This window comes from Hyla sarda, unplaced genomic scaffold, assembly GCF_029499605.1.
Source record: "Hyla sarda isolate aHylSar1 unplaced genomic scaffold, aHylSar1.hap1 scaffold_1893, whole genome shotgun sequence".
NCBI classification, from domain to species: domain Eukaryota; kingdom Metazoa; phylum Chordata; class Amphibia; order Anura; family Hylidae; genus Hyla; species Hyla sarda.
In genome coordinates, this window is record NW_026608547.1 from 83 (window position 1) to 24,305 (window position 24,223).

At 46.2% G+C, this 24,223-nt stretch overlaps 8 non-coding genes and 1 pseudogene across 8 annotated transcripts; all 9 read left to right on the plus strand.

The window, feature by feature from the left end:
- Window positions 1–658: 658 nt before the first annotated feature.
- Window positions 659–849, plus strand: LOC130315960 (U2 spliceosomal RNA). The gene has a single exon (XR_008863370.1). It is a non-coding gene; the product is annotated as a U2 spliceosomal RNA (small nuclear RNA).
- Window positions 850–2,945: 2,096 nt separating this feature from the next.
- On the plus strand, window positions 2,946–3,136 carry LOC130315972 (U2 spliceosomal RNA). The gene has a single exon (XR_008863381.1). It is a non-coding gene; the product is annotated as a U2 spliceosomal RNA (small nuclear RNA).
- Window positions 3,137–5,231: 2,095 nt separating this feature from the next.
- On the plus strand, window positions 5,232–5,422 carry LOC130315984 (U2 spliceosomal RNA). The gene has a single exon (XR_008863391.1). It is a non-coding gene; the product is annotated as a U2 spliceosomal RNA (small nuclear RNA).
- Window positions 5,423–7,514: 2,092 nt separating this feature from the next.
- LOC130315986 (U2 spliceosomal RNA) lies at window positions 7,515–7,705 on the plus strand. The gene has a single exon (XR_008863392.1). It is a non-coding gene; the product is annotated as a U2 spliceosomal RNA (small nuclear RNA).
- A 2,090-nt stretch (window positions 7,706–9,795) lies between these two features.
- LOC130315987 (U2 spliceosomal RNA) lies at window positions 9,796–9,986 on the plus strand. The gene has a single exon (XR_008863393.1). It is a non-coding gene; the product is annotated as a U2 spliceosomal RNA (small nuclear RNA).
- Window positions 9,987–12,070: 2,084 nt separating this feature from the next.
- LOC130315983 (U2 spliceosomal RNA) lies at window positions 12,071–12,288 on the plus strand (annotated as a pseudogene).
- A 5,389-nt stretch (window positions 12,289–17,677) lies between these two features.
- On the plus strand, window positions 17,678–17,863 carry LOC130315980 (U2 spliceosomal RNA). The gene has a single exon (XR_008863388.1). It is a non-coding gene; the product is annotated as a U2 spliceosomal RNA (small nuclear RNA).
- A 2,089-nt stretch (window positions 17,864–19,952) lies between these two features.
- LOC130315961 (U2 spliceosomal RNA) lies at window positions 19,953–20,143 on the plus strand. The gene has a single exon (XR_008863371.1). It is a non-coding gene; the product is annotated as a U2 spliceosomal RNA (small nuclear RNA).
- A 2,090-nt stretch (window positions 20,144–22,233) lies between these two features.
- LOC130315962 (U2 spliceosomal RNA) lies at window positions 22,234–22,424 on the plus strand. The gene has a single exon (XR_008863372.1). It is a non-coding gene; the product is annotated as a U2 spliceosomal RNA (small nuclear RNA).
- The last annotated feature ends 1,799 nt before the right edge of the window (window positions 22,425–24,223 follow it).

The window sequence follows — 24,223 nt, forward strand, 5'->3', positions numbered from 1 at the left end:
TGTTGCATCCATCTTGAACCCTCAGAACTACAGTGCTATGATGTCACTCACTTCCACAGGCCTTGCAGAGTGTAAACAACAACAACCCAGCTTTGTTGTGTATGTAACCAAAGGGATTTGTGATGTCACCTAGAACCTTCACAGCAGCGACAGCTTTATGAGGAGCATCAGCACTGCTCTGCCTGAGCAGAACCATCACCGCCATAGGTTGTCAAATAACCCGGATTTAACCCACACAGGTAAGTCCAATGGGGTGCAGGCATGTCCTCTATGCTTACAGCTTCCCGTGGGTGTTGGTTTGATACCGTTTGGGGACAGCCAAGGAGGCATCTGCAGGCAACAAAGGTAGGTGTGTGCTTGTGTGTGTGTTTCCTATGCAGATCCTAAGCCCAGTGTCACATGCAAGTAGGAGGAGTAAGAAGGGTTCCTGGCAAATCCGGGTTATGGATTGCATTTAAAAAGGCCCCGTGGGAGTGCAATGGGCCCCTGTCTTGCTGCTTAGCAATAATGGTATGGGTTTAGGTTCTGCTGTGTGTACTGGTGGTTGACTGCCCCCCAGCCCAGAGTGTGCATGGAAAATTGTCTGGCAGCCTCCCTGACAGCAAGCAGTGATAGTGCCCATGAAGGGGACCTTGTTGGGCCCGCCCCTTTCACGGTTATCGCTTCTCGGCCTTTTGGCTAAGATCAAGTGTAGTATCTGTTCTTATCAGTTTAATATCTGATACGTCCCCTATCTGGGGACCATATATTAAATGGATTTTTGAGAACGGGGGCCGATTTCGAAGCTTGCTTCCGTCGCCCTATGCATTGACCCGATATGGCAGTATCTTCGGGTACAGTGCACCACCCCCTTACAGGGTTAAAAAGAAAGATTCCTACTTTCATTGCTACCTGCTTGCTGGCTAGCCAGCTAGCCAGCCCTGTGGGCCTTGCTGCTGCTGCAGCCAAAAAACAAAAGGTGGTGCTGCTGCTGCTTCTGCTGCTTCTGCTTCTGCTTGTGTCTGGCCCCTGTTGGAGCGTCCAGGCACAGGACTTCTGCTGCTGCTGACTAAATGGCCTCCTTAATTGGATCATTTGAGTAGCCAGCACACCTGTGCAGGTAGGGCATGACATGATAGGCAGCTGCCTTGATAGCGGGTGGGTGCTGAATGTTCCTAATTGACAAAATAAGATTAATGCTTATGAAGAAATATAAAATCTCATCCCTTCCCCAATATCGCGCCACACCCCTACCCCTTAATTCCCTGGTTGAACGTGATGGACATATGTCTTTTTTCGACCGTACTAACTATGTAACTATGTAACATAACATGGGGGGGGGGGGGGGGGGGTCTCCTGGCTGTTCACACAGGTGTGTCATTGCTGTACATTGACCATGCATTGCTTCTGTGGTATTGCAAAGGCAAAGACAAATGCTTCCAGCCATCCATTGCACTAATGGATTGGTCATCAGCTGGCTGTCTATGTCCCGCATCAATATAGACCAAAGTACAGAGGGTTAGGCTATGCTATTGTGCACCTACCTGATGCATCAGAAGGTGCGAGGCCCTTGCTAAATTCTGTGCACAGACTTTGAGATCTATGCTTTAGACTGTATCTAAACCTGCTCCAACATGGACTGACATTCTGGCCTACTTTCAGCCGATGCGACTTGTCTGTCGCTGAACAGTCGCTTTTTATGTATTCAGCACCTATGTATAATGTTGTAAAAATGCTCTAGAAGCTAAAGTCGCAGAAATGTCACACATATTTGGCCTGCAACTTTCTGTGCGACAAATTCAGACAGGAAAAATCAGTATAAATCCTTAGAAAATTATCCCCCAGTGTCTCCATCTGCTGGCGGTATTGAATAAGCATTGCTGCACTGATGGGGTATGCATTAGACGAAAAAAAAGAAGAAAAAGAAGAATAATACGCCCAGAAAAGAGGCGAAAAGGAGAAAAACGTAAAAAAACGTGAAAAAAAAGTAAGAGGAAGAGAAGGGAAAAAAAGGTGGAAATGGGTTTAAAAGTGATTTCGGCGGAGAAATATATATATATATATATATATATATATATATATATATATATATATGCGCACACACACACATAGATATAAACGTATTCTCCGTTGAGATATTGCAGCCGCTGCTGTGTCCAGGCCCAGGAGCCTTAGCACTGTGCTGTGATGTCACTCAATACCACTGACATCACTAGGTGTAAACAACATCTCTCCTTTGCTGTGTATGTGACTATGGAGCTGTTTGGTGATGTCGTCTATTACGGCCTTCATAGAAGCAACAGGAGATTGTTGCATCCATCTTGAACCCTCAGAACTACAGTGCTATGATGTCACTCACTTCCACAGGCCTTGCAGAGTGTAAACAACAACAACCCAGCTTTGTTGTGTATGTAACCAAAGGGATTTGTGATGTCACCTAGAACCTTCACAGCAGCGACAGCTTTATGAGGAGCATCAGCACTGCTCTGCCTGAGCAGAACCATCACCGCCATAGGTTGTCAAATAACCCGGATTTAACCCACACAGGTAAGTCCAATGGGGTGCAGGCATGTCCTCTATGCTTACAGCTTCCCGTGGGTGTTGGTTTGATACCGTTTGGGGACAGCCAAGGAGGCATCTGCAGGCAACAAAGGTAGGTGTGTGCTTGTGTGTGTGTTTCCTATGCAGATCCTAAGCCCAGTGTCACATGCAAGTAGGAGGAGTAAGAAGGGTTCCTGGCAAATCCGGGTTATGGATTGCATTTAAAAAGGCCCCGTGGGAGTGCAATGGGCCCCTGTCTTGCTGCTTAGCAATAATGGTATGGGTTTAGGTTCTGCTGTGTGTACTGGTGGTTGACTGCCCCCCAGCCCAGAGTGTGCATGGAAAATTGTCTGGCAGCCTCCCTGACAGCAAGCAGTGATAGTGCCCATGAAGGGGACCTTGTTGGGCCCGCCCCTTTCACGGTTATCGCTTCTCGGCCTTTTGGCTAAGATCAAGTGTAGTATCTGTTCTTATCAGTTTAATATCTGATACGTCCCCTATCTGGGGACCATATATTAAATGGATTTTTGAGAACGGGGGCCGATTTCGAAGCTTGCTTCCGTCGCCCTATGCATTGACCCGATATGGCAGTATCTTCGGGTACAGTGCACCACCCCCTTACAGGGTTAAAAAGAAAGATTCCTACTTTCATTGCTACCTGCTTGCTGGCTAGCCAGCTAGCCAGCCCTGTGGGCCTTGCTGCTGCTGCAGCCAAAAAACAAAAGGTGGTGCTGCTGCTGCTTCTGCTGCTTCTGCTTCTGCTTGTGTCTGGCCCCTGTTGGAGCGTCCAGGCACAGGACTTCTGCTGCTGCTGACTAAATGGCCTCCTTAATTGGATCATTTGAGTAGCCAGCACACCTGTGCAGGTAGGGCATGACATGATAGGCAGCTGCCTTGATAGCGGGTGGGTGCTGAATGTTCCTAATTGACAAAATAAGATTAATGCTTATGAAGAAATATAAAATCTCATCCCTTCCCCAATATCGCGCCACACCCCTACCCCTTAATTCCCTGGTTGAACGTGATGGACATATGTCTTTTTTCGGCCGTACTAACTATGTAACTATGTAACATAACATGGGGGGGGGGGGGGGGGGTCTCCTGGCTGTTCACACAGGTGTGTCATTGCTGTACATTGACCATGCATTGCTTCTGTGGTATTGCAAAGGCAAAGACAAATGCTTCCAGCCATCCATTGCACTAATGGATTGGTCATCAGCTGGCTGTCTATGTCCCGCATCAATATAGACCAAAGTACAGAGGGTTAGGCTATGCTATTGTGCACCTACCTGATGCATCAGAAGGTGCGAGGCCCTTGCTAAATTCTGTGCACAGACTTTGAGATCTATGCTTTAGACTGTATCTAAACCTGCTCCAACATGGACTGACATTCTGGCCTACTTTCAGCCGATGCGACTTGTCTGTCGCTGAACAGTCGCTTTTTATGTATTCAGCACCTATGTATAATGTTGTAAAAATGCTCTAGAAGCTAAAGTCGCAGAAATGTCACACATATTTGGCCTGCAACTTTCTGTGCGACAAATTCAGACAGGAAAAATCAGTATAAATCCTTAGAAAATTATCCCCCAGTGTCTCCATCTGCTGGCGGTATTGAATAAGCATTGCTGCACTGATGGGGTATGCATTAGACGAAAAAAAAGAAGAAAAAGAAGAATAATACGCCCAGAAAAGAGGCGAAAAGGAGAAAAACGTAAAAAAACGTGAAAAAAAAGTAAGAGGAAGAGAAGGGAAAAAAAGGTGGAAATGGGTTTAAAAGTGATTTCGGCGGAGAAATATATATATATATATATATATATATATATATATATATATATATATGCGCACACACACACATAGATATAAACGTATTCTCCGTTGAGATATTGCAGCCGCTGCTGTGTCCAGGCCCAGGAGCCTTAGCACTGTGCTGTGATGTCACTCAATACCACTGACATCACTAGGTGTAAACAACATCTCTCCTTTGCTGTGTATGTGACTATGGAGCTGTTTGGTGATGTCGTCTATTACGGCCTTCATAGAAGCAACAGGAGATTGTTGCATCCATCTTGAACCCTCAGAACTACAGTGCTATGATGTCACTCACTTCCACAGGCCTTGCAGAGTGTAAACAACAACAACCCAGCTTTGTTGTGTATGTAACCAAAGGGATTTGTGATGTCACCTAGAACCTTCACAGCAGCGACAGCTTTATGAGGAGCATCAGCACTGCTCTGCCTGAGCAGAACCATCACCGCCATAGGTTGTCAAATAACCCGGATTTAACCCACACAGGTAAGTCCAATGGGGTGCAGGCATGTCCTCTATGCTTACAGCTTCCCGTGGGTGTTGGTTTGATACCGTTTGGGGACAGCCAAGGAGGCATCTGCAGGCAACAAAGGTAGGTGTGTGCTTGTGTGTGTGTTTCCTATGCAGATCCTAAGCCCAGTGTCACATGCAAGTAGGAGGAGTAAGAAGGGTTCCTGGCAAATCCGGGTTATGGATTGCATTTAAAAAGGCCCCGTGGGAGTGCAATGGGCCCCTGTCTTGCTGCTTAGCAATAATGGTATGGGTTTAGGTTCTGCTGTGTGTACTGGTGGTTGACTGCCCCCCAGCCCAGAGTGTGCATGGAAAATTGTCTGGCAGCCTCCCTGACAGCAAGCAGTGATAGTGCCCATGAAGGGGACCTTGTTGGGCCCGCCCCTTTCACGGTTATCGCTTCTCGGCCTTTTGGCTAAGATCAAGTGTAGTATCTGTTCTTATCAGTTTAATATCTGATACGTCCCCTATCTGGGGACCATATATTAAATGGATTTTTGAGAACGGGGGCCGATTTCGAAGCTTGCTTCCGTCGCCCTATGCATTGACCCGATATGGCAGTATCTTCGGGTACAGTGCACCACCCCCTTACAGGGTTAAAAAGAAAGATTCCTACTTTCATTGCTACCTGCTTGCTGGCTAGCCAGCTAGCCAGCCCTGTGGGCCTTGCTGCTGCTGCAGCCAAAAAACAAAAGGTGGTGCTGCTGCTGCTTCTGCTGCTTCTGCTTGTGTCTGGCCCCTGTTGGAGCGTCCAGGCACAGGACTTCTGCTGCTGCTGACTAAATGGCCTCCTTAATTGGATCATTTGAGTAGCCAGCACACCTGTGCAGGTAGGGCATGACATGATAGGCAGCTGCCTTGATAGCGGGTGGGTGCTGAATGTTCCTAATTGACAAAATAAGATTAATGCTTATGAAGAAATATAAAATCTCATCCCTTCCCCAATATCGCGCCACACCCCTACCCCTTAATTCCCTGGTTGAACGTGATGGACATATGTCTTTTTTCGACCGTACTAACTATGTAACTATGTAACATAACATGGGGGGGGGGGGGGGGGGGGTCTCCTGGCTGTTCACACAGGTGTGTCATTGCTGTACATTGACCATGCATTGCTTCTGTGGTATTGCAAAGGCAAAGACAAATGCTTCCAGCCATCCATTGCACTAATGGATTGGTCATCAGCTGGCTGTCTATGTCCCGCATCAATATAGACCAAAGTACAGAGGGTTAGGCTATGCTATTGTGCACCTACCTGATGCATCAGAAGGTGCGAGGCCCTTGCTAAATTCTGTGCACAGACTTTGAGATCTATGCTTTAGACTGTATCTAAACCTGCTCCAACATGGACTGACATTCTGGCCTACTTTCAGCCGATGCGACTTGTCTGTCGCTGAACAGTCGCTTTTTATGTATTCAGCACCTATGTATAATGTTGTAAAAATGCTCTAGAAGCTAAAGTCGCAGAAATGTCACACATATTTGGCCTGCAACTTTCTGTGCGACAAATTCAGACAGGAAAAATCAGTATAAATCCTTAGAAAATTATCCCCCAGTGTCTCCATCTGCTGGCGGTATTGAATAAGCATTGCTGCACTGATGGGGTATGCATTAGACGAAAAAAAAGAAGAAAAAGAAGAATAATACGCCCAGAAAAGAGGCGAAAAGGAGAAAAACGTAAAAAAACGTGAAAAAAAAAGTAAGAGGAAGAGAAGGGAAAAAAAGGTGGAAATGGGTTTAAAAGTGATTTCGGCGGAGAAATATATATATATATATATATATATATATATATATATATATATATATGCGCACACACACACATAGATATAAACGTATTCTCCGTTGAGATATTGCAGCCGCTGCTGTGTCCAGGCCCAGGAGCCTTAGCACTGTGCTGTGATGTCACTCAATACCACTGACATCACTAGGTGTAAACAACATCTCTCCTTTGCTGTGTATGTGACTATGGAGCTGTTTGGTGATGTCGTCTATTACGGCCTTCATAGAAGCAACAGGAGATTGTTGCATCCATCTTGAACCCTCAGAACTACAGTGCTATGATGTCACTCACTTCCACAGGCCTTGCAGAGTGTAAACAACAACAACCCAGCTTTGTTGTGTATGTAACCAAAGGGATTTGTGATGTCACCTAGAACCTTCACAGCAGCGACAGCTTTATGAGGAGCATCAGCACTGCTCTGCCTGAGCAGAACCATCACCGCCATAGGTTGTCAAATAACCCGGATTTAACCCACACAGGTAAGTCCAATGGGGTGCAGGCATGTCCTCTATGCTTACAGCTTCCCGTGGGTGTTGGTTTGATACCGTTTGGGGACAGCCAAGGAGGCATCTGCAGGCAACAAAGGTAGGTGTGTGCTTGTGTGTGTGTTTCCTATGCAGATCCTAAGCCCAGTGTCACATTCAAGTAGGAGGAGTAAGAAGGGTTCCTGGCAAATCCGGGTTATGGATTGCATTTAAAAAGGCCCCGTGGGAGTGCAATGGGCCCCTGTCTTGCTGCTTAGCAATAATGGTATGGGTTTAGGTTCTGCTGTGTGTACTGGTGGTTGACTGCCCCCCAGCCCAGAGTGTGCATGGAAAATTGTCTGGCAGCCTCCCTGACAGCAAGCAGTGATAGTGCCCATGAAGGGGACCTTGTTGGGCCCGCCCCTTTCACGGTTATCGCTTCTCGGCCTTTTGGCTAAGATCAAGTGTAGTATCTGTTCTTATCAGTTTAATATCTGATACGTCCCCTATCTGGGGACCATATATTAAATGGATTTTTGAGAACGGGGGCCGATTTCGAAGCTTGCTTCCGTCGCCCTATGCATTGACCCGATATGGCAGTATCTTCGGGTACAGTGCACCACCCCCTTACAGGGTTAAAAAGAAAGATTCCTACTTTCATTGCTACCTGCTTGCTGGCTAGCCAGCTAGCCAGCCCTGTGGGCCTTGCTGCTGCTGCAGCCAAAAAACAAAAGGTGGTGCTGCTGCTGCTTCTGCTGCTTCTGCTTGTGTCTGGCCCCTGTTGGAGCGTCCAGGCACAGGACTTCTGCTGCTGCTGACTAAATGGCCTCCTTAATTGGATCATTTGAGTAGCCAGCACACCTGTGCAGGTAGGGCATGACATGATAGGCAGCTGCCTTGATAGCGGGTGGGTGCTGAATGTTCCTAATTGACAAAATAAGATTAATGCTTATGAAGAAATATAAAATCTCATCCCTTCCCCAATATCGCGCCACACCCCTACCCCTTAATTCCCTGGTTGAACGTGATGGACATATGTCTTTTTTCGACCGTACTAACTATGTAACTATGTAACATAACATGGGGGGGGGGGGGGGGGGGGGTCTCCTGGCTGTTCACACAGGTGTGTCATTGCTGTACATTGACCATGCATTGCTTCTGTGGTATTGCAAAGGCAAAGACAAATGCTTCCAGCCATCCATTGCACTAATGGATTGGTCATCAGCTGGCTGTCTATGTCCCGCATCAATATAGACCAAAGTACAGAGGGTTAGGCTATGCTATTGTGCACCTACCTGATGCATCAGAAGGTGCGAGGCCCTTGCTAAATTCTGTGCACAGACTTTGAGATCTATGCTTTAGACTGTATCTAAACCTGCTCCAACATGGACTGACATTCTGGCCTACTTTCAGCCGATGCGACTTGTCTGTCGCTGAACAGTCGCTTTTTATGTATTCAGCACCTATGTATAATGTTGTAAAAATGCTCTAGAAGCTAAAGTCGCAGAAATGTCACACATATTTGGCCTGCAACTTTCTGTGCGACAAATTCAGACAGGAAAAATCAGTATAAATCCTTAGAAAATTATCCCCCAGTGTCTCCATCTGCTGGCGGTATTGAATAAGCATTGCTGCACTGATGGGGTATGCATTAGACGAAAAAAAAGAAGAAAAAGAAGAATAATACGCCCAGAAAAGAGGCGAAAAGGAGAAAAACGTAAAAAAACGTGAAAAAAAAGTAAGAGGAAGAGAAGGGAAAAAAAGGTGGAAATGGGTTTAAAAGTGATTTCGGCGGAGAAATATATATATATATATATATATATATATATATATATATATATATGCGCACACACACACATATATATAAACGTATTCTCCGTTGAGATATTGCAGCCGCTGCTGTGTCCAGGCCCAGGAGCCTTAGCACTGTGCTGTGATGTCACTCAATACCACTGACATCACTAGGTGTAAACAACATCTCTCCTTTGCTGTGTATGTGACTATGGAGCTGTTTGGTGATGTCGTCTATTACGGCCTTCATAGAAGCAACAGGAGATTGTTGCATCCATCTTGAACCCTCAGAACTACAGTGCTATGATGTCACTCACTTCCACAGGCCTTGCAGAGTGTAAACAACAACAACCCAGCTTTGTTGTGTATGTAACCAAAGGGATTTGTGATGTCACCTAGAACCTTCACAGCAGCGACAGCTTTATGAGGAGCATCAGCACTGCTCTGCCTGAGCAGAACCATCACCGCCATAGGTTGTCAAATAACCCGGATTTAACCCACACAGGTAAGTCCAATGGGGTGCAGGCATGTCCTCTATGCTTACAGCTTCCCGTGGGTGTTGGTTTGATACCGTTTGGGGACAGCCAAGGAGGCATCTGCAGGCAACAAAGGTAGGTGTGTGCTTGTGTGTGTGTTTCCTATGCAGATCCTAAGCCCAGTGTCACATGCAAGTAGGAGGAGTAAGAAGGGTTCCTGGCAAATCCGGGTTATGGATTGCATTTAAAAAGGCCCCGTGGGAGTGCAATGGGCCCCTGTCTTGCTGCTTAGCAATAATGGTATGGGTTTAGGTTCTGCTGTGTGTACTGGTGGTTGACTGCCCCCCAGCCCAGAGTGTGCATGGAAAATTGTCTGGCAGCCTCCCTGACAGCAAGCAGTGATAGTGCCCATGAAGGGGACCTTGTTGGGCCCGCCCCTTTCACGGTTATCGCTTCTCGGCCTTTTGGCTAAGATCAAGTGTAGTATCTGTTCTTATCAGTTTAATATCTGATACGTCCCCTATCTGGGGACCATATATTAAATGGATTTTTGAGAACGGGGGCCGATTTCGAAGCTTGCTTCCGTCGCCCTATGCATTGACCCGATATGGCAGTATCTTCGGGTACAGTGCACCACCCCCTTACAGGGTTAAAAAGAAAGATTCCTACTTTCATTGCTACCTGCTTGCTGGCTAGCCAGCTAGCCAGCCCTGTGGGCCTTGCTGCTGCTGCAGCCAAAAAACAAAAGGTGGTGCTGCTGCTGCTTCTGCTGCTTCTGCTTGTGTCTGGCCCCTGTTGGAGCGTCCAGGCACAGGACTTCTGCTGCTGCTGACTAAATGGCCTCCTTAATTGGATCATTTGAGTAGCCAGCACACCTGTGCAGGTAGGGCATGACATGATAGGCAGCTGCCTTGATAGCGGGTGGGTGCTGAATGTTCCTAATTGACAAAATAAGATTAATGCTTATGAAGAAATATAAAATCTCATCCCTTCCCCAATATCGCGCCACACCCCTACCCCTTAATTCCCTGGTTGAACGTGATGGACATATGTCTTTTTTCGACCGTACTAACTATGTAACTATGTAACATAACATGGGGGGGGGGGGGGGGGGGGTCTCCTGGCTGTTCACACAGGTGTGTCATTGCTGTACATTGACCATGCATTGCTTCTGTGGTATTGCAAAGGCAAAGACAAATGCTTCCAGCCATCCATTGCACTAATGGATTGGTCATCAGCTGGCTGTCTATGTCCCGCATCAATATAGACCAAAGTACAGAGGGTTAGGCTATGCTATTGTGCACCTACCTGATGCATCAGAAGGTGCGAGGCCCTTGCTAAATTCTGTGCACAGACTTTGAGATCTATGCTTTAGACTGTATCTAAACCTGCTCCAACATGGACTGACATTCTGGCCTACTTTCAGCCGATGCGACTTGTCTGTCGCTGAACAGTCGCTTTTTATGTATTCAGCACCTATGTATAATGTTGTAAAAATGCTCTAGAAGCTAAAGTCGCAGAAATGTCACACATATTTGGCCTGCAACTTTCTGTGCGACAAATTCAGACAGGAAAAATCAGTATAAATCCTTAGAAAATTATCCCCCAGTGTCTCCATCTGCTGGCGGTATTGAATAAGCATTGCTGCACTGATGGGGTATGCATTAGACGAAAAAAAAGAAGAAAAAGAAGAATAATACGCCCAGAAAAGAGGCGAAAAGGAGAAAAACGTAAAAAAACGTGAAAAAAAAGTAAGAGGAAGAGAAGGGAAAAAAAGGTGGAAATGGGTTTAAAAGTGATTTCGGCGGAGAATATATATATATATATATATATATATATATATATATATGCGCACACACACACACATAGATATAAACGTATTCTCCGTTGAGATATTGCAGCCGCTGCTGTGTCCAGGCCCAGGAGCCTTAGCACTGTGCTGTGATGTCACTCAATACCACTGACATCACTAGGTGTAAACAACATCTCTCCTTTGCTGTGTATGTGACTATGGAGCTGTTTGGTGATGTCGTCTATTACGGCCTTCATAGAAGCAACAGGAGATTGTTGCATCCATCTTGAACCCTCAGAACTACAGTGCTATGATGTCACTCACTTCCACAGGCCTTGCAGAGTGTAAACAACAACAACCCAGCTTTGTTGTGTATGTAACCAAAGGGATTTGTGATGTCACCTAGAACCTTCACAGCAGCGACAGCTTTATGAGGAGCATCAGCACTGCTCTGCCTGAGCAGAACCATCACCGCCATAGGTTGTCAAATAACCCGGATTTAACCCACACAGGTAAGTCCAATGGGGTGCAGGCATGTCCTCTATGCTTACAGCTTCCCGTGGGTGTTGGTTTGATACCGTTTGGGGACAGCCAAGGAGGCATCTGCAGGCAACAAAGGTAGGTGTGTGCTTGTGTGTGTGTTTCCTATGCAGATCCTAAGCCCAGTGTCACATGCAAGTAGGAGGAGTAAGAAGGGTTCCTGGCAAATCCGGGTTATGGATTGCATTTAAAAAGGCCCCGTGGGAGTGCAATGGGCCCCTGTCTTGCTGCTTAGCAATAATGGTATGGGTTTAGGTTCTGCTGTGTGTACTGGTGGTTGACTGCCCCCCAGCCCAGAGTGTGCATGGAAAATTGTCTGGCAGCCTCCCTGACAGCAAGCAGTGATAGTGCCCATGAAGGGGACCTTGTTGGGCCCGCCCCTTTCACGGTTATCGCTTCTCGGCCTTTTGGCTAAGATCAAGTGTAGTATCTGCATTTGGTCTGGTCGGAAGGTGTCTGTGGTACCCCGCTTCTCGGCCTTGGGGGATTGTCTCTCCTTACGGAGGGACTTCACCCCCTTGCTGCTATTGGGGAGCGGGCTTAGTCCACGGACAACGGGTTGCGATCCCCCTGTCTCTGGGACCTTGTGTCTCAGAAGGCATTTTCGGTACGTTGAGCGTTACCTGTAGCTTCGGAAGCACCTAGGGTACCCCCGACCTCTGCCTTGGGTAAGGGTTCCGCTTTTATAGCGGGATTCCGAGCCCCTGCTGCTATTGGGGAAGGGGCTTAGTCCCTGGGTGTGGAAGATGCCGTTCTCCTGGGCTTTCCCCTCTGGGGAAATGTCGATGCGAAATACCATCCGCATAGAGGTGTCGGAGAGCCATCGTCAGTTGAAGAACCTCCGCTTCATTGCGGAGGTGATTCTTCTTGACTACTTCCGCCTCAATAGGGAGGACATCCTGTGTCTAAATGACCAGGAAAGCCGTGGCCTGTATACCGTCACCTTCACGGCCACGGCGTGTTGCGATAACATCTATGCAACCTTGTCTGGTGCGGACCAGAGGGACGATCGACTCGACGGTCTTTCGTTCCAGTTCCTCTATGGTGAGGAACATATACCGTTGGTGGTGGCTATGCACAGCCCTCATGTGACCACGGAGGATATAGCCACTTTTCTTCGGCGATACTGCGAAGAGGTGCGATTCGCAAACAAAATCTTGAACTCCGTGCGGTTCTGGAACGGCAAGAGGAAGTTCTGGGTCAAGCTCCGTAAGGATCCCGGTGGTATTGGGGGTCTTTGCCATCCGCCCCCAAATTTTGCCATCGGGAGAGTTCGGGGCTTCCTGTTCTATCCTCAAATGCCTATGTATTGCCGAAATTGCTTGAGGTTTGGCCACACCCAGGAGACCTGCGGCGCGGAGCGTGTGATTCGCTGCAATAGGTGTGGCCAAGAAGGTCACATAGCCTCAAGATGTAGCCATACGATAAGGTGCAACCTCTGCGGAGAGGAAAATCACGATTTTAATTCCTGTCCCCATAAAGCAAAAACTACGATGGGTGGGTCAAGGCTGGGCCCACCCAAAGAGGGGACAGGACAAAAGACGTCCTTTTTTAAGATGCCCAAACCCCAGATGGCAGGTACTGATGGGTCCAGGCCCAAGACCTCTGGTGCTCCATCGGGGGGCCCACCGGTGGTAGTGCTAGGGGGAGGCCATGGGGATTCCACGAAGCCCGGGCGGGTGATCGAGTTTACTGCCCGGGAAATTGAAAGACGTCGATCGACTTCCTACCTGGCTCAAGAGCCCGCCGAAACTTCTGAAGGGGGCTCACCTGTGGCGGGTGGCAGCCGACGGGCCTCGGTGGGGGCAAAAGTGGACCCAAAATTGCAGCATAAGCCAGGTACTGGCTTGGCCCAGGGTCGCCCTGCTCCGGACGAAGAGGCCCCGGTGAAAGCCCGCCGGAAGGGGAGCCAGGTGGCCAGGTCTGAGCCCGGTCCTGTTACTCCGCCTATACAGGACAGGGCCAAGAAGACAAGTGGCGCCAAACCAGGGTTTGCTGCCCCGCCAGCAGTGGACCCGGTGGGTAAAACTGGCCATCGTCGATCGATGGGGAAGTTGGAGCAACAGTCCTCAGCAACGCTTGCTGGGGAACAAGCGATGAAAACTTCCCAAGGTAGCGGCAAAGGTTCCGGAAAAGAGGCCTCACAGGCCCCTGTGCAGCAGTTCCAGTCGTCAAATGATGAAAGAAGACGCAGATCCATCAGCCGGGGGCCAGAGATTACATCGAGTGAGAGCAACGCAGAGGATATGGACAGCAGTGTGACATTTAAAAGACAAAGAGAAGAAGAAGAGGAAGACATTCAAAGGAAAGCGGCGTGCCGTAGTTCGGACGAGAGCGAGCTCAGGGTCGGGGCATCATCGATCTCAAGCTCCGACCCTCAGAACATCAAGGAGCTGATGACCCCGCAGGCGGGGGATGACGGTACGCAGCTTATTATTGACTTTGATTCTCCAAGCACGGACTCTCCATAAACTATGCCTATCCCTGTAAAAATTGCCTCACTCAATGTGAGGTCCTTAAAGAGCCCTGATCGCAGGGCTGCTTTATTTTCTTATCTAGAGACATGTGACTTTGACCTTTGCCTGCTACAAGAATGTGGAATCCCTAGTAAAATGGACTATAAAGACTTAAAAGAAGACTGGAAGCTGGGCCCATCCATATGGTCCGGTGCAAATGACTGTCGTTCTGTGGGTGTTGGGCTGCTCTGCCGAGGCCAGTCCTTTTCTATTCATACAGTAACTGAGATTGTGCCTGGCAGAGCTCTTTTAATTCATCTATATTTTAATGGACTTTTAATTTGTGTTTTAAATGTGTATGCCCCTCCTGATAAACAGGAGCGGGCAGAACTATTTGAAATTTTACCACTGTTTTGTGTTGGGTCTTCCCCCCTGCTGGTGGGAGGTGATTTTAACTGCATACGTGATGGGGAACACCGGCAGGGTGGGGATATTAATCGTAAAGACCGCACTTCTTACCTGCTTAAAAATTTTATTGATGATTTTAATTTGAAAGATTGCTGGAAGGATCTCTTGCCGGAGGACCCAGGCGCCACATGGTCCAATGGAAGAGTGAGCTCCAGAATCGATTTTATTTTTTCCTCTAGAGCTTTTAAACCCCTGAAATGCACACTCGAGCAGAATATCTTCTCTGATCATAAGCTCCTCTTGGTGGGCCTGGAGCTAGAGGGGGAGCAAAAAGCAAAAAGGGGCCTCTGGAGATTAAACACCACACTCCTAGAGGACCCTGAGATAAAAGAGGAGTTTGTGCGGACCTACCAATGCTGGCAATCACAAAGAAAACCCCACGAGCCTATGCTGCACTGGTGGGAGGGCACCAAATCTAAAATCAGATTTTTTTTTATCAAAGCAGGTAAGAAGAAGGCAAAAATGGAAAAACAGTGGTTTTATGTTCTTAACATGCGTTTAAATGTACTTTTTAAATTGAAAGAAGCTGGTATGGATGTAGAAAATGATATTTTAAACCTTAAAACTGAAATAAAACATGCCATAGAAAAGAAAGGGAAACAAATCATTTTTAACTCACATGTGCAGCACCTGGAGGAGGGCGAGAAATGTTCCCGTTTCTTTTTTAAAAAAGTGATGAATAGGAGGGATATCATCCAAAACCTTGAGGGTGAATCCACTCCAAAAGGCATGTTAGATGCAGTTTTTAACTTCTACCAGCTTCTTTTTAATAAGAAAGATCTTAATCCATCCTTTTTAGAACATGTTCTTAATTCCCTTGATTTTAAGCTAGATGTTTTAGACCAGGAGGTTTTATCCCGTGATCTTAACTTAGATGAACTTTTATTTGTTTTTAAAAGTTTTTCTAGTGGGAAGGCCCCTGGGGAAGATGGTTTACCCATCGAATTTTATTTAGCTTTTTGGGATATTTTAAAGGATGATATGGTTTTATTGTATAAAGAAACTTTTATTGTTAATGAACTTCCCCCTTCCTGGAGGAGGGGGATTGTATCATTACTTTTTAAAAAGGGTGAAAAGGATATGCTAAAAAATTGGCGCCCCATCACACTTTTAAATGTCGATTATAAAGTTTTAGCCAAGTTATTAGCTGTCCGTTTTAAACCTTTTATTCATAAATTAATTCACCCAAATCAGGTTTGTGGGGTACCTGGAAGGTCTATAGCTGAATCCCTAAATATTTTAAGAGATGTTTTATGGTATTTTAAGGATAGAAATCAAACTGTAGCAATTTTATCCTTAGACTTTGAAAAAGCCTTTGATAGGGTCTCCCATGAATACCTGTTTTTAGTTCTTAAAAAGATGGCAGTGCCTGAAACGATTTTAAGCCGAATCATGCTTTTATACCGATCCTGTTTTAGTCAAGTCTCTGTTAATGGCTTTTTAACCAGCGGTGTTCCTCTTTTATCAGGTGTCAAACAGGGCTGCCCCCTGTCCCCACTCCTTTTTATTTGCGCAATCGAACCACTGATGGCCCTCCTCAGAAAAGACCGGGTAGTAAGAGGCGTACCGATACCTGGTGGAGGAGGGACCCATCTAAAGGTGTTGGGGTACATGGATGATGTCACCATACTGTGCCCGGACTCTCCATCCATGAGGGGGGCATTGAGGAACACCAGCTATTTCTGCGAGGTCTCTGGTTTTAAGCTAAACACAGATAAATGTGACTGTTTTTATATTGGCTCCTGGGATTCATCCATCACCCCAGGAGTCACAATGCAACAGGATCAAATTAAAGTTTTAGGTATTGTTTTTAACCAGGTCAATGATGGGAGCCCTAACTGGGATTCAGCTATAGCTAAGATGGAGAAGAAGATTTTAATGTGGAATCTTAGAAACCTTACCATGGAGGGGAAGATTTTAATAATAAAGATGGTTTTACTCCCTATTATGCTATACATTGCCATGGTATTTCCTCCATCTATTTTATACATTAAAAAAGTAACTAGAATTGTTTTTTCTTTTTTATGGGGTTCAAAAATGGAGAAATTAAAGCGTGATTTTATGTACAAAAGTAAAGATAATGGCGGGAAAGATGTTCCTAACCTTTTTACTTTCTTTTACATAAAGTATTTCTGTTTCTGTTTTAAAATTATTAAATCCGATGGCATTTTTAGCTGCTTTTTAAGGTACGCTGCGGGCATGGTTTTTAAAAGATGGTTGCGCATCCCTCTGAACGCTCCGGTGCTTCTGTGTCCCCCAAAACATTATGTGGTGTTGGAAAAGACAGTCAGGCTCCTAGGTCTCCAAGATTTGGAGCCTGACATACTGGGGGACCAGAGAAAGGTATCAAAGGTCCTCAGGCGGAGTGAGGTTACCCTGGCAGTGTCCAATTTCACACAGGCAAGATCCAAAAAGGTATGGCGGAACGTGTACGGGAAGTTTCTGGCGAATGTACACAGGGATCTTGCCTGGGCAATCGTCCACCAGTGCCTCCCTACTCGTGAGTTCCAGCACAGGCGAGGACTGGTGGCGAGAGCCAAGTGCCCGAGAGATGGCTGCGGAGTGGACGAAACGGTGCTGCACATATTTTGGAACTGCCCTTTTGCACGGGAGCTTTGGAGGAAGGTAGGCCCACTTTTGAAGTGGGCCTGCGGCCTAAAACATTTTAATCACGAATGTGTCTTTTACGGTCTTTTTAACTGCCCCAATTTTAAACAGCAGATGATCTGCTGGATGATTATTAATTGTTTTAAAAATGCCATCTGGAAAGTTAGGAACATCTTACTTTTTAAACATGATTTTATTGATGTTAAAAACTGTATAAAGCTGGCCCTGAGTGAGATGTACATCTATTACCTAAGAGACAAGAAACAGTTGGGGGCCAGCGAGGCAGCATCCATGTGGTGTCTGCCTCTATGGAACGAAATAACAGTATAATCAGTTTTTATGACATTTGTATAATGTTTTATCCTGCCATTTTTATTTTTTCTCCTTTTATTACTGGTTTTATTATTTGTATTTTAAAACTTTTGTGAACCTTTTATTATTTTGCATTTTAAATTTTGTATGGTTTCTTATTTATTCAATAAAATTTTGTTGAAACCTTATCTGTTCTTATCAGTTTAATATCTGATACGTCCCCTATCTGGGGACCATATATTAAATGGATTTTTGAGAACGGGGGCCGATTTCGAAGCTTGCTTCCGTCGCCCTATGCATTGACCCGATATGGCAGTATCTTCGGGTACAGTGCACCACCCCCTTACAGGGTTAAAAAGAAAGATTCCTACTTTCATTGCTACCTGCTTGCTGGCTAGCCAGCTAGCCAGCCCTGTGGGCCTTGCTGCTGCTGCAGCCAAAAAACAAAAGGTGGTGCTGCTGCTGCTTCTGCTGCTTCTGCTTGTGTCTGGCCCCTGTTGGAGCGTCCAGGCACAGGACTTCTGCTGCTGCTGACTAAATGGCCTCCTTAATTGGATCATTTGAGTAGCCAGCACACCTGTGCAGGTAGGGCATGACATGATAGGCAGCTGCCTTGATAGCGGGTGGGTGCTGAATGTTCCTAATTGACAAAATAAGATTAATGCTTATGAAGAAATATAAAATCTCATCCCTTCCCCAATATCGCGCCACACCCCTACCCCTTAATTCCCTGGTTGAACGTGATGGACATATGTCTTTTTTCGACCGTACTAACTATGTAACTATGTAACATAACATGGGGGGGGGGGGGGGGGGGGTCTCCTGGCTGTTCACACAGGTGTGTCATTGCTGTACATTGACCATGCATTGCTTCTGTGGTATTGCAAAGGCAAAGACAAATGCTTCCAGCCATCCATTGCACTAATGGATTGGTCATCAGCTGGCTGTCTATGTCCCGCATCAATATAGACCAAAGTACAGAGGGTTAGGCTATGCTATTGTGCACCTACCTGATGCATCAGAAGGTGCGAGGCCCTTGCTAAATTCTGTGCACAGACTTTGAGATCTATGCTTTAGACTGTATCTAAACCTGCTCCAACATGGACTGACATTCTGGCCTACTTTCAGCCGATGCGACTTGTCTGTCGCTGAACAGTCGCTTTTTATGTATTCAGCACCTATGTATAATGTTGTAAAAATGCTCTAGAAGCTAAAGTCGCAGAAATGTCACACATATTTGGCCTGCAACTTTCTGTGCGACAAATTCAGACAGGAAAAATCAGTATAAATCCTTAGAAAATTATCCCCCAGTGTCTCCATCTGCTGGCGGTATTGAATAAGCATTGCTGCACTGATGGGGTATGCATTAGACGAAAAAAAAGAAGAAAAAGAAGAATAATACGCCCAGAAAAGAGGCGAAAAGGAGAAAAACGTAAAAAAACGTGAAAAAAAAGTAAGAGGAAGAGAAGGGAAAAAAAGGTGGAAATGGGTTTAAAAGTGATTTCGGCGGAGAAATATATATATATATATATATATATATATATATATATATATATATGCGCACACACACACATAGATATAAACGTATTCTCCGTTGAGATATTGCAGCCGCTGCTGTGTCCAGGCCCAGGAGCCTTAGCACTGTGCTGTGATGTCACTCAATACCACTGACATCACTAGGTGTAAACAACATCTCTCCTTTGCTGTGTATGTGACTATGGAGCTGTTTGGTGATGTCGTCTATTACGGCCTTCATAGAAGCAACAGGAGATTGTTGCATCCATCTTGAACCCTCAGAACTACAGTGCTATGATGTCACTCACTTCCACAGGCCTTGCAGAGTGTAAACAACAACAACCCAGCTTTGTTGTGTATGTAACCAAAGGGATTTGTGATGTCACCTAGAACCTTCACAGCAGCGACAGCTTTATGAGGAGCATCAGCACTGCTCTGCCTGAGCAGAACCATCACCGCCATAGGTTGTCAAATAACCCGGATTTAACCCACACAGGTAAGTCCAATGGGGTGCAGGCATGTCCTCTATGCTTACAGCTTCCCGTGGGTGTTGGTTTGATACCGTTTGGGGACAGCCAAGGAGGCATCTGCAGGCAACAAAGGTAGGTGTGTGCTTGTGTGTGTGTTTCCTATGCAGATCCTAAGCCCAGTGTCACATGCAAGTAGGAGGAGTAAGAAGGGTTCCTGGCAAATCCGGGTTATGGATTGCATTTAAAAAGGCCCCGTGGGAGTGCAATGGGCCCCTGTCTTGCTGCTTAGCAATAATGGTATGGGTTTAGGTTCTGCTGTGTGTACTGGTGGTTGACTGCCCCCCAGCCCAGAGTGTGCATGGAAAATTGTCTGGCAGCCTCCCTGACAGCAAGCAGTGATAGTGCCCATGAAGGGGACCTTGTTGGGCCCGCCCCTTTCACGGTTATCGCTTCTCGGCCTTTTGGCTAAGATCAAGTGTAGTATCTGTTCTTATCAGTTTAATATCTGATACGTCCCCTATCTGGGGACCATATATTAAATGGATTTTTGAGAACGGGGGCCGATTTCGAAGCTTGCTTCCGTCGCCCTATGCATTGACCCGATATGGCAGTATCTTCGGGTACAGTGCACCACCCCCTTACAGGGTTAAAAAGAAAGATTCCTACTTTCATTGCTACCTGCTTGCTGGCTAGCCAGCTAGCCAGCCCTGTGGGCCTTGCTGCTGCTGCAGCCAAAAAACAAAAGGTGGTGCTGCTGCTGCTTCTGCTGCTTCTGCTTGTGTCTGGCCCCTGTTGGAGCGTCCAGGCACAGGACTTCTGCTGCTGCTGACTAAATGGCCTCCTTAATTGGATCATTTGAGTAGCCAGCACACCTGTGCAGGTAGGGCATGACATGATAGGCAGCTGCCTTGATAGCGGGTGGGTGCTGAATGTTCCTAATTGACAAAATAAGATTAATGCTTATGAAGAAATATAAAATCTCATCCCTTCCCCAATATCGCGCCACACCCCTACCCCTTAATTCCCTGGTTGAACGTGATGGACATATGTCTTTTTTCGACCGTACTATGTAACTATGTAACATAACATGGGGGGGGGGGGGGGGGGTCTCCTGGCTGTTCACACAGGTGTGTCATTGCTGTACATTGACCATGCATTGCTTCTGTGGTATTGCAAAGGCAAAGACAAATGCTTCCAGCCATCCATTGCACTAATGGATTGGTCATCAGCTGGCTGTCTATGTCCCGCATCAATATAGACCAAAGTACAGAGGGTTAGGCTATGCTATTGTGCACCTACCTGATGCATCAGAAGGTGCGAGGCCCTTGCTAAATTCTGTGCACAGACTTTGAGATCTATGCTTTAGACTGTATCTAAACCTGCTCCAACATGGACTGACATTCTGGCCTACTTTCAGCCGATGCGACTTGTCTGTCGCTGAACAGTCGCTTTTTATGTATTCAGCACCTATGTATAATGTTGTAAAAATGCTCTAGAAGCTAAAGTCGCAGAAATGTCACACATATTTGGCCTGCAACTTTCTGTGCGACAAATTCAGACAGGAAAAATCAGTATAAATCCTTAGAAAATTATCCCCCAGTGTCTCCATCTGCTGGCGGTATTGAATAAGCATTGCTGCACTGATGGGGTATGCATTAGACGAAAAAAAAGAAGAAAAAGAAGAATAATACGCCCAGAAAAGAGGCGAAAAGGAGAAAAACGTAAAAAAAACGTGAAAAAAAAGTAAGAGGAAGAGAAGGGAAAAAAAGGTGGAAATGGGTTTAAAAGTGATTTCGGCGGAGAATATATATATATATATATATATATATATATATATATATATATATATATATGCGCACACACACACATAGATATAAACGTATTCTCCGTTGAGATATTGCAGCCGCTGCTGTGTCCAGGCCCAGGAGCCTTAGCACTGTGCTGTGATGTCACTCAATACCACTGACATCACTAGGTGTAAACAACATCTCTCCTTTGCTGTGTATGTGACTATGGAGCTGTTTGGTGATGTCGTCTATTACGGCCTTCATAGAAGCAACAGGAGATTGTTGCATCCATCTTGAACCCTCAGAACTACAGTGCTATGATGTCACTCACTTCCACAGGCCTTGCAGAGTGTAAACAACAACAACCCAGCTTTGTTGTGTATGTAACCAAAGGGATTTGTGATGTCACCTAGAACCCTTCACAGCAGCGACAGCTTTATGAGGAGCATCAGCACTGCTCTGCCTGAGCAGAACCATCACCGCCATAGGTTGTCAAATAACCCGGATTTAACCCACACAGGTAAGTCCAATGGGGTGCAGGCATGTCCTCTATGCTTACAGCTTCCCGTGGGTGTTGGTTTGATACCGTTTGGGGACAGCCAAGGAGGCATCTGCAGGCAACAAAGGTAGGTGTGTGCTTGTGTGTGTGTTTCCTATGCAGATCCTAAGCCCAGTGTCACATGCAAGTAGGAGGAGTAAGAAGGGTTCCTGGCAAATCCGGGTTATGGATTGCATTTAAAAAGGCCCCGTGGGAGTGCAATGGGCCCCTGTCTTGCTGCTTAGCAATAATGGTATGGGTTTAGGTTCTGCTGTGTGTACTGGTGGTTGACTGCCCCCCAGCCCAGAGTGTGCATGGAAAATTGTCTGGCAGCCTCCCTGACAGCAAGCAGTGATAGTGCCCATGAAGGGGACCTTGTTGGGCCCGCCCCTTTCACGGTTATCGCTTCTCGGCCTTTTGGCTAAGATCAAGTGTAGTATCTGTTCTTATCAGTTTAATATCTGATACGTCCCCTATCTGGGGACCATATATTAAATGGATTTTTGAGAACGGGGGCCGATTTCGAAGCTTGCTTCCGTCGCCCTATGCATTGACCCGATATGGCAGTATCTTCGGGTACAGTGCACCACCCCCTTACAGGGTTAAAAAGAAAGATTCCTACTTTCATTGCTACCTGCTTGCTGGCTAGCCAGCTAGCCAGCCCTGTGGGCCTTGCTGCTGCTGCAGCCAAAAAACAAAAGGTGGTGCTGCTGCTGCTTCTGCTGCTTCTGCTTGTGTCTGGCCCCTGTTGGAGCGTCCAGGCACAGGACTTCTGCTGCTGCTGACTAAATGGCCTCCTTAATTGGATCATTTGAGTAGCCAGCACACCTGTGCAGGTAGGGCATGACATGATAGGCAGCTGCCTTGATAGCGGGTGGGTGCTGAATGTTCCTAATTGACAAAATAAGATTAATGCTTATGAAGAAATATAAAATCTCATCCCTTCCCCAATATCGCGCCACACCCCTACCCCTTAATTCCCTGGTTGAACGTGATGGACATATGTCTTTTTTCGACCGTACTAACTATGTAACTATGTAACATAACATGGGGGGGGTCTCCTGGCTGTTCACACAGGTGTGTCATTGCTGTACATTGACCATGCATTGCTTCTGTGGTATTGCAAAGGCAAAGACAAATGCTTCCAGCCATCCATTGCACTAATGGATTGGTCATCAGCTGGCTGTCTATGTCCCGCATCAATATAGACCAAAGTACAGAGGGTTAGGCTATGCTATTGTGCACCTACCTGATGCATCAGAAGGTGCGAGGCCCTTGCTAAATTCTGTGCACAGACTTTGAGATCTATGCTTTAGACTGTATCTAAACCTGCTCCAACATGGACTGACATTCTGGCCTACTTTCAGCCGATGCGACTTGTCTGTCGCTGAACAGTCGCTTTTTATGTATTCAGCACCTATGTATAATGTTGTAAAAATGCTCTAGAAGCTAAAGTCGCAGAAATGTCACACATATTTGGCCTGCAACTTTCTGTGCGACAAATTCAGACAGGAAAAATCAGTATAAATCCTTAGAAAATTATCCCCCAGTGTCTCCATCTGCTGGCGGTATTGAATAAGCATTGCTGCACTGATGGGGTATGCATTAGACGAAAAAAAAGAAGAAAAAGAAGAATAATACGCCCAGAAAAGAGGCGAAAAGGAGAAAAACGTAAAAAAACGTGAAAAAAAAGTAAGAGGAAGAGAAGGGAAAAAAAGGTGGAAATGGGTTTAAAAGTGATTTCGGCGGAGAAATATATATATATATATATATATATATATATATATATATATATATATGCGCACACACACACATAGATATAAACGTATTCTCCGTTGAGATATTGCAGCCGCTGCTGTGTCCAGGCCCAGGAGCCTTAGCACTGTGCTGTGATGTCACTCAATACCACTGACATCACTAGGTGTAAACAACATCTCTCCTTTGCTGTGTATGTGACTATGGAGCTGTTTGGTGATGTCGTCTATTACGGCCTTCATAGAAGCAACAGGAGATTGTTGCATCCATCTTGAACCCTCAGAACTACAGTGCTATGATGTCACTCACTTCCACAGGCCTTGCAGAGTGTAAACAACAACAACCCAGCTTTGTTGTGTATGTAACCAAAGGGATTTGTGATGTCACCTAGAACCTTCACAGCAGCGACAGCTTTATGAGGAGCATCAGCACTGCTCTGCCTGAGCAGAACCATCACCGCCATAGGTTGTCAAATAACCCGGATTTAACCCACACAGGTAAGTCCAATGGGGTGCAGGCATGTCCTCTATGCTTACAGCTTCCCGTGGGTGTTGGTTTGATACCGTTTGGGGACAGCCAAGGAGGCATCTGCAGGCAACAAAGGTAGGTGTGTGCTTGTGTGTGTGTTTCCTATGC